This window comes from Carassius auratus, chromosome 32, assembly GCF_003368295.1.
Source record: "Carassius auratus strain Wakin chromosome 32, ASM336829v1, whole genome shotgun sequence".
Classification (NCBI taxonomy): domain Eukaryota; kingdom Metazoa; phylum Chordata; class Actinopteri; order Cypriniformes; family Cyprinidae; genus Carassius; species Carassius auratus.
The window spans coordinates 222588-232884 of record NC_039274.1 but is presented as its reverse complement, the minus strand read 5'-3'; the positions used below and the strand labels follow the sequence as shown (position 1 = coordinate 232884).

Genomic DNA, 10297 nt, shown 5'->3' with positions numbered 1-10297 from the left:
CCAGCGCCTGCGCAACCGATTCCACTGGCCAGGCCTAGAGGCTGAAATCCGAAAAGGTCGGCCCCATTACGTACCGTGTGCGGCAACCAGCAGAAGGAAAGAGGACCAGCTCTACCACATCAATCTCCTGAATCGCTGGGTCGGGACCGGCCTCAGCTCTCTGACTACACCAGCTCGACTCCCGTGGTTGTTGATATGGATCACCAAATCTCGGCCGCCCAGAAGTCGGAGCTGCAACAACTGGTCAGTCAGATTCAGGATGTGTTCTCCCCCCAGCCTGGGTGGACCCACATCTAGGAGCATGCATCCGCACACCACCAGGGACCATCGTCCGGCAGCGGACCTACCGTGTCTAGGAGGCTCTGCGACATGCCATCGAGGAAGAGGTACAGGAGATGCTGGGGTTAGGGGTAATTGAACCATCATGCAGCCCATGGTCCAGCCCCATCGTAATGGTTCCAAAGCCCGATGGCACCCTCTGCTTCTGTAATGACTTCTTCTGTCTTAACAAAGTCTCCAAGTTTGACTGCTACCCAATGCCCTGTGTCGACGAGTTGTTGGACCATTTGGGAAGGGTCTGCTCACCAAGGTCTACTGGCAGGTCCCCTTAACAGAACAGGCCAAACCAAAGACGGCCTTCTCTACCGCAAGGGGCCACTGGCAGTACCGGGTCCTTCCCTTCGGCCTACACGGGGCTCCGGCCACCTTCCAATGACTGATGGACGTCCTCCTATGGCCACACCAAGCGTACATGGCGGCCTACATTGACGATGTCTTCATTCATTCGGAGACTTGGGAGGACCATCTTTAGCGGCTGCGGAGGGTGCTGTTGAAACTAGACCGGACTGGCCTGACTGCCAGCCCTCGGAAGTGTCATCTGGCCCTCGCCGAAGCTAAGTACCTGGGGTACCAGGTGGGTTGTGGCCTCATTAGACTGCAAGAGAAGGTGGCAGCTATCCTCTCCGTGCCGCGGCCCACCTCCAAGTCGCAGGTACGGGCCTTTTTGGGGTTGGCGAGGTACTACCGCTGCTTTATGTATGTCAGGATCCACTCCCCGCCCTCCTCTGATCTCCCCTCTTCTCCATAGGAACAGGATGATGCTTGGGGGGAGTGGGTTGGGGGAGTGTGACACGTGTCCCAAGCTCTCATCAGTGTCCCCCTGGAAACCACGGGCTGAGCGGCCACACCTGCGCACCATTAGGCTCTGGTTATTTAAACCCAGCAAACGAACGCAGAGGTGAGAGATGTCTCCACAAGACTCGACTAACCCCTTACTCTATTGTTTCTGCAGAGTGACCGCCAGCCCCACCGCACACGGAGAGCACGGACCCACACCACACCAGTGCACCAATTGGAGAGGAAGCCAAGCACCGAGCACCAAACCGCCTCACACCAATGCCTTTTCACCCCCTACCCTTAATAAAATCCACCCTTCGGGGAACTTATCTGCATCATCGAGTCGTGTCCTTCTTCACCCCGCCACAATACTCAGTAACAAACTGTGAATTAAAAGTATCGAATTAGATTATTTTGCCTTTTTTTTTTGTACTGATGATTTTGGCATACAGCTCATGAAAACCCCAAATTCCTATCTCAAAACATTAGCATATCATGAAAAGGTTCTCTAAACGAGCTATTAACCCAATCATCTGAATCCACTAATTAACTCTAAACACCTGCAAAAGATTCCTGAGGCTTTTAAAAACTCCCAGGCTGGTTCATTACTCTAAACCAGACCCGGCGCAGGGGTCGCGAGATGATTTCGATATAGGCTTTATATATTTTTGTTTCAATTAATTTAACTCTTTCGCATCGCACGTACGATCACACCGGTGTGATCAGTCTAGGCTAGTCCCTGGAGTGTACGACCACACCGGTCAGTGCATGACGTGAAATTCAAATGTGCTCTCGCGAGTTGGCTGGCGCTGAGCCAGAGACAAGTGCGCTCAGAGCTGTCATCACAACTTTTCAGTGTTTTCAACCACATAATGTTTATTTTAGGTTTCAGACATATAAGTACTAGAAAAAACAATACATTTAGAGTTTGTAAAATACACACTGATGTCAAAGGAAGAGGCAATAATAATCTTTTTCATTATAATTAGACACATTTTATTCATATCAGATACACATTGTGTAAGTAACTTTAAAGTTTACTCCGTTATTCTCCCAGTTCACCAGCCACTTTTATGTATTTCGGGAGAAGTGGATGAATTCACGTGTTGTAAATCCAACAGATCTGATTCTCTGAACTGCGTCTGCGGCACAAACTAAGATGGCGGCGCCCATCGCGCATACAGCTCAACTAACGCGATCGTTATAAAGGTGTTTAAACAACAAAACACTTCCACTTGCATATATTTGACAATCGGAATATCAGCTATTTCATGCCATATCTAACAAATTTGTTAATATTTTGAATAAAAAAGGTAAAATGACAAAAGCAGATCATTCATTCAGCTCTGTTGTTGCTGCGGTATGTCACGTGACAAGCAATGACGCGTCACCATGGAAAGCATAAAGTGACACATCTAGCGTATTAGCATGAGTGTGTGTGTGTGTGTGTGTGCGTGTGTGCGTGTGTGCGCGTGTGTGTGCGCGCGCGCACGGGTGCGAGCACGCGTGTGAGCAGCTCAGACTTACTCGACTGGTTCCTGATGGCAGAATAATGAACGAGTTCAACCCAACATAGCTGCACAGTTACTTTCCGAGAGAGAACAGGTGGATATCGAGCAGTTCATGCAGAATTGTAACACTGATTTTGCACGCAGAACAATAAAATATAACTTTGTGTGCTTTGAGACTGGGCATAAAATCGATTTGCTGTACATTTCACGCGACGAGAGGTGTAGCAGCGCATTTATCATGGGGTCGCGGGCTAAAAAGTTTGGGAACCCCTGCTCTAAACCGCAATCATGGGTAAGACTGCCGACCTGACTGCTGTTCAGAAGGCCATCATTGACACCCTCAAGCGAGAGGGTAAGACACAGAAAGAAATTTCTGAACCAATACGCTGTTCCCAGAGTGCTGTATCAAGGCACCTCAGTGGGAAGTCTGTGGGAAGGAAAAAGTGTGACAAAAAACGCTGCACAGCGAGAAGAGGTGACCGGACCCTGAGGAAGATTGTGGAGAAGGACCGATTCCAGACCTTGGGGGACCTGCGGAAGCAGTGGACTGAGTCTGGAGTAGAAACATCCAGAGCCACCGTGCACAGGCGTGTGCAGGAAATGGGCTACAGAGAAGCAGCACTGGACTGTTGCTCAGTGGTCCAAACTACTTTTTTCGGATGAAAGCAAATTTTGCATGTCATTCGGAAATCAAGGTGCCAGACTCTGGAGGAAGACTGGGGAGAAGGAAATGCCAAAATGCCTGAAGTCCAGTGTCAAGTACCCACAGTCAGTGATGGTCTGGGGTGCCATGTCAGCTGCTGGTGTTGGTCCACTGTGTTTTATCAAGTGCAGGGTCAATGCAGCTAGTTATCAGGAGATTTTGGAGCACTTCATGCTTCCATCTGCTGAAAAGCTTTATGGAGATGAAGATTTTGTTTTTCAGCACGACCTGGCACCTGCTCACAGTGCCAAAACCACTGGTAAATGGTTTACTGACCATGGTATTACTAGAGCCATATAGAGAGAGAGTTGTGACAACTCCATTGACTCCAATGGAATGCTTTTTTTACAGCAATGGCGGCTTGTGGAGCCTCTCAATAGTTCCCGGAAGTAGCAGCAAACCGATGCTGCGCCGTGGAGATGCAGCAGAACAAACTGTTTGCGACGCACTTTTAAAAGGTAAGACGTTTAAATAATAACATTGTATATTATAAGTACATCTAAATAACAGTAACTTGTAAATTAAAACCTTCTAGTAGATTATTAATCATTAAATGAGTAGATTTAAGGGATGTTATCAGATAACTAACAGATTAGGCTAGGATTGGAGCTGAATAAAGTTAGTAACGAACACCCTATTAATTGTAAAATGAGAAAATGAGCCTAAACACATTTTTTTGCAGGGTGGGGAAAGTTAGCTAACGTTACATATTAGTTCATATTCATATAGTACATGTTCATATTGTGACAGTGTCGAGTGGAAGTGGTAAAAAAATAGGTTATAAAGTTTGTTCCTTATTACACATATTGAATAATTAAATTTCTTAATAATAAAATGCACCCTATTGAAATAAATTTAGAGTGAATTGAGTTTGCAAAAATGGGTGGAGTGTTATTAGGCATTGTGATTCAATTGAGTATTACCTGTCTATATTATATAATACTACTGTATTATAGAATTAATCATACTTAACATGTATTTTATTATTATATACTTAAACTTGTTAGTGTATAAATGTAACATACTGAGGATTAGTGTTTCTTCACCACAGGACTTTTCTGTGATGGAGCATCAGTAATGATGCAGGTCAGGAGTACTGAGGGGACCATTGTGAGAATAAAAACAAAAGGTATGTTTCAAATAAACCAGTAATAAAGTAGTGTGGTAAATGGGTATTGTACTGCTGTTTTATTTAAGGAATCATACTAAACTAAACATGAAATACATATTATGAAATATAATTTAAGGAATCATACTGCAGTGAGGACCAATGATGTTATAGGCTGTCGGTCAGTGATTTTGGCTGGGTGCTGGAAGGCAGTGGATGTGTTGGAGAAAGAAGCTCAGTCTGTTTTCTGACTGAGCTTTTTTCTCGCAAACAGCTCCTCCAAAGCAAACAGCTGTTGAAGCTTGGCTACTATTGGTCCTTTTCCTCTTTTTAGATTGGCTCTTGCTTCCAAGTTGTCCATCGTTTAAGTGTTGTTTTTTTTCTGTCATTTCGTATTTTTTTAGCCTCAATCCTCAACCTCAGCCTTATAAATCTTTTGGAGATTTTTCCTTCTACTCCACAGCATGATGGAAGCCTGCTTGAGAGTGACTGAGCTTCTTTCTCCAACACATCCACTGCATTGGGGAGCTCTATGAGATAGGAACTACTCTTGGATCTAAATAGTTTCTCGATTTGTTGGGTGAAGTCATAGGCTTCCTGGGAGGGACAACAAAGAGCACCTGCCTTGAATTCTTTTAAGTTTAGTAAGATACTGTTATTTCCAACAGGATTGTCATCAGTTTGCCGTTTTGCAGTTTTGCATTTTCCACAGATGCTGGCAAATTGGATTAATTTGTGGACAATGTAGCCTGCGAGATGGAAGAGAATACATTTCTCTGTTTTTGTGAGGTCAGGTGCTGTTCTGTTCTCCACCATCAGCTGTTCCACTCTGACTGATGGAGTGACGTTTGTTTCACTGTTTCCAGGAAGTCTGCCAAAAAGCTACTGTAATCTTCCTGGTAGCTCCCAGAGGTGATGGTGCTGAAGAACTGCCCTACGGATATGATTCTCAGTGCATGAATTCCACTGGAGTTGATATGGGATTTTTAGACCTCACACAGCTGAATGTATTTTCAAGACAGTCTTGTGTGAACCTTGAAGTTAACACAAACCTGTGTCCTCGTGTCAGCATCTCTTCCTGTATGCCCAAAACTGATTTGGTTGCCATTATCACCCCTTTTTGAACAGGCTTCCAAACTCCCTTATGACCAATCTTCATCCCATAGAATAGATGGATGATATCCTGTAGGAAGATTATGGCCTTTTCATACTCCTCTATATTGACCCTGCTCAGTGTTGTAATTGGATGGCGAGATGACATAAGATCAAACCAATGATCCACTTGCTCCAGGAACCACGCTGTAGTCAGGCAGGAGAGAGGGCGGTTTTCTTGCTGCACCATATACTTCAGTCCAGCACTTGTTGCCTTACTAACTACATTAAGAGCAGGACCAACCTTCATTTTTTCAAAGTGGCTTGGCTCGATGGCTGCAGCTGATAGATGGGGAGCTACTTTTAATGCCATCCCTTCTTGAAAGGACAATAAGTCCTTAATAGGGACCACTGAAACCTCATTGGAAGGTAGCTTCTCTTTGTTAACCACATTCTCTGGAATTGTTAACACCTGTCCATGGACAGGGTACTTTTTAGATTTTTCACCAGATGTGGGACATCAGGCATGAAATGGAGACACCTATCCGGTGTTGTTGGATGCGGCACAGATGTTTTGGTGTGGTCGACCCCAAAGGATTTCCACATGGCCTGTTTAGGGCTACCCATATCGGTGGTGACAGCAAGCACATGTAGCCCTATGGATGCTGCCCTCTCTATTAATTCTGTAACTATTGGCTTGTATTCTGCTCCGTTGGTAGAATTGCCACTGTAATGATATGCCACTACTTGTTTCCAGCGAGTTGTGTTTCCAGCCAACATAAACACACAAGCATGTGTTGCTACTCCTGTGTGACCTGGCAAAGTGACATCACCATAGAGTTTGCCTGTCAGCATGTGCAGCTCAACACTTGGAGTGATTGCCATTTCATCCAAGGACAGCACACACTCCCTTTCAAGGTCTGCCAACCCATCTACTTTCAGTTTTAAAAAATCAAATACCTCTGTCAATATACCAGGCTCAAATTTGATACATTCCATCCTTCTTTGCAGGGTTCTGATCGCTGGCAAGGGAATCTGCAATTCCTGTAGGGTCTTGTAACCAGTTGGACCGGCTGCAAAGCAAATTTTTAATGCCTTCTTAATTGTTTCATTGCTCCATTTCATATCTTTTGTGGTCCGTCTTCCTAATGCCATAATTTGGTCTTTTGCTTTAAAAGGTTGTCCCTAATTTTAATTATTTTTTTGAGAGCTGCATTTTCATTCTTTATTTTTCTTAGTGCTGCCTTTGCATTTTTTGATATTTTTTCTTGTCTCTTTATTTTTTTTAAAGGGGGGGTGGAATGCTCGTTTTCACTCAATATCCTGTTAATCTTGAGTACCTATAGAGTAGTACTGCATCCTTCATAACTCCAAAAAGTCTTTAGTTTTATTATATTCATAAGAGAAAGATAGTCTGTACCGATTTTTCCCGGAAAAACACAGCCGGCTGGAGGCGTGACGTGTGGGCGGAGCTAAAGAATCACGAGCGCGAGTAAGCTTTCGAGTTGAGAGCATGTGGAAGCTGTGACACAGATCCAGAGGCTGAAATTTAACAAGAGCAGCAGCAGCAACGACGTCTCTATGTGGTATGTACTGAAACTGTATGTATTTTATAGCGGTTTTGGAAAATGACTAAGTTCCACTTTATGTCATCTTTTTTTTTTTTTTATGCTGTAACATTAACCTTACATGTGGAAAGTGCAGTTTGATGACAACATCGCATGTTGTTTACTTGATGTGCTTAAGCGCCGATAGCTAAGTTAACAACACAGAGATATTTGAAGCAGTTTTACTCACCGCCTGCGGTTCCAACACACGATCGTGACCCTTTTTCCTTGGGACTGCATTATCCTTAAGAAATAAACCCGGCGTCAAACTGGGCCTTGTTTGTAAAACAAGCATCTTCGAAATGCAGGGAACAAACACAAACACTTGCACAACTCCGTTGATGCTCTGTAAAAATAAACTCCATCCACTGGTCCCTTAATGCTGTTTCTCTTTTGGTAATCTGTGCAGGGTTGTCTTGCCCTGGCAACCAAAAACACCCTTCTTTTGTGACATTTCACGACGCTCTCGCTCTGATCAGTGAAGTCTGTTGTGCTCTCAGTGCTCTGCTATACGGGAGCGCGCTCTTCCGGCAGAAGTGCCTCAGGACCCATATAAGGAAATTCCGCTCCATCTAACGTCACACACAGCCATACTCGAAAAAAAACTTTCCGAAACTTGTGACAAACCGGAAGGAGTATTTTTGGAACAGAAAAATGTATTCTCTGAGTGTCCTCATTCTTTTTTTCCTCAACCTTTGAAACTGATAGAGGCAGAATATATTGTATTGCTCATTTTAAATATTGAAAATATCACATCACTTCAAAATTAGAAATATTACTTCAACTAGTACGAGTTTGTACTTATTATATATTTATCACCTGTAATACTATAGCTGTGATCAGCAGTGATTTGCTGTATGTCTACAGGTCTAGGGGTGCATCGTGGAGCAGGCCCCTCCTCTTTTTGACCACAGGACGATGCACAAAGATTGTGGGAATAGCATCTGGTCTCAGCCTACTCTTGAATTTTTTGGTCATGACAAATTGGTTTGCCTCAAAATGTGCCTGCAGAGTAACTTGAGTTTAGTTTCCACACAAAACTTTTTTTTTTTTTTGTCTACCCACATACTGTACATATCACATGGTGGTTAAATGCACAGTTATAGGTAACACTGATGACTCCCTGCAATGTCTCACCATGAGTCTCATCTCCCTGGGTTTTGCAAGGCGTTGCTTGTTCCTTATTCCCAGTAAATAATTTTCCATGTAAAAAGTGCAAATAAATGTAAATATAATTACCTCACAAATTTTTTGTTGTTGTAATTTTTATTTGTATTAAGATTGCTCCTGCTGACTTGAGCCAACCATTTTTTTCTCCTCTCCATGTCAGCGGGGAAGCCATACATTCGCACACCTTCCTCTGACCGAGTGGAGCATCCCCATGCAGCACAGCAAACCATGGTGGAGACTATGCAAGGACAACATTAAAGAAAGGACACATACAAAATGCTTGGCATGCTATTAAATTTATTAGGAATGTATTCATGAATTCCTTTAAATAATTAATTGCATTTATTTGAATAAAAAGACAAAGAAAAAGTAATCTCATAATATATAATTACAATTACATCATTACTTTTGAATGGCAGTGTACATGTTTATATACGAGTATGCTTAAGTTGTTTTAAACCTGAATATATTGTGTATACAAATAAGTATTGGAAGAATTATACATAAGATAAATAATATCTATAATACACAATTATATTACTATATGTAATTGTATGAATTGTAAACAATAAGCTTCATTTTACATTTACTTAACATGCTAATTACTGCTGCTTATAGTTAATTGACCCATTGTGCGGTGCGAGCTGAAAATCACCTGTCACCAGCCTGTCTCTGTACTATCTGGAACTCATAAAGTCATCGATATGACATTAGTTAACATCAGATCAGTGAAAAAAGAATAATGTGTAACATAAAAAGGCAACAGCAACCCGTGTTTATACAACTTAACGTTAGTCTGAAATGAGTTTTTAAAATAACGGCAAATAACGGTAACTAATCCTCAGAAATGAACTGATTTGATATTTTAAAAACATCGCTGAAAGTACATAATCATGCTACATACATATGTATGTATGTAAATATTTCAGATGGTGTCCATTGAATCTAAAATATATGAAAGTTTAATTTTTATCATTACATTATGGAAAATAATGAACTTTTATCACAATATGCTAGATTTTTGAGAAAGACCTGTATTGACTCCATAGATGTGCTGTTGTTTTGCTGATCCCTGTCCCTCTGGCGGTTATAAATGAAACTGCATGCGCCCTGCGGAAGAACGTTTAGGCTTCCACATAAAAAAATAAATACATTAGTAATGATGTGGTTTTACTCTTTCATTTTCAGGACGAAGACTGTCTGTCCTGATCTGGGTTTGTTTATTTTTGGAGACGATGTGGAGATTCTGATGTAGTTTCAAGAGATTAATTTTCACTTTATTTGATTTCTGAATTATTTCTGAGTGAACTTGATTGTATTGGCTTTCTGGAGATTTCTTGGAGACTCTCTGGGTTGTTTTTGAGATGTTGCGCCTATTTTGCCATGATGTGGAGATAGAGGCGCGCGGCTGCTCGTGCACGCACTGGTGCTCGTTGGCGCTCAGTTCCCGCGCGTGTGCCGCTGCCCCCGTCGTCTTGCGCGCGTACAGGACTGAGGGACGCCAGCCGTTGCTAGGAGACCAGTATCAGAAACACGACGACCACCACAAAACAAAGTCTGTCGAATAAACACATAAATCAGACATTATGATATAAAAAGAGACAGGTAGCCCAGAAAAAAAAGGTTATATATAGCAGATAAATCATATTAACTATCACAACGTTTTAAAAAAAGTGTGTGTGTGTGTGTGTGTGTAATGGCTTTAATTTGAATAACTGAAAGTTTAATCTCGAAAAGAGTGAAATAAAGCACTACCAAAATGTTTCCCGTGTCGTTCTTTCACCACTGGACGGCGCTGTTCTACTTCTGCTGAACACGTTCACAGCACATACATTCATTCACATTTAACACAGAGACTTTTGCAAACATAACTGGCCTGTAGAGAATAATTCAGACTGGTTCTCATACTGAGAAGATAAAGCAGCGATACGCCGTTTAACACTGCTTTACACCAGCTGCTTATATTCATCTGTATGGAAAATATTTATTT

The 10297-nt window shown here is 42.5% G+C and overlaps 2 long non-coding RNA genes across 2 annotated transcripts; one reads left to right on the top strand and one right to left on the bottom strand.

Annotated features, from left to right (window-relative positions):
* Positions 1-5851: 5851 nt before the first annotated feature.
* On the top strand, positions 5852-6629 carry LOC113052460 (uncharacterized). Its single transcript, XR_003277027.1, has 3 exons — positions 5852-5959; positions 6041-6448; positions 6542-6629. It is a non-coding gene; the product is annotated as an uncharacterized LOC113052460 (long non-coding RNA).
* Positions 6630-9559: 2930 nt separating this feature from the next.
* Positions 9560-10244, bottom strand: LOC113051256 (uncharacterized). The gene is made up of 2 exons (XR_003276880.1): positions 10063-10244; positions 9560-9864 (listed from the first exon to the last, which is right to left on the bottom strand). It is a non-coding gene; the product is annotated as an uncharacterized LOC113051256 (long non-coding RNA).
* Positions 10245-10297: the final 53 nt, after the last annotated feature.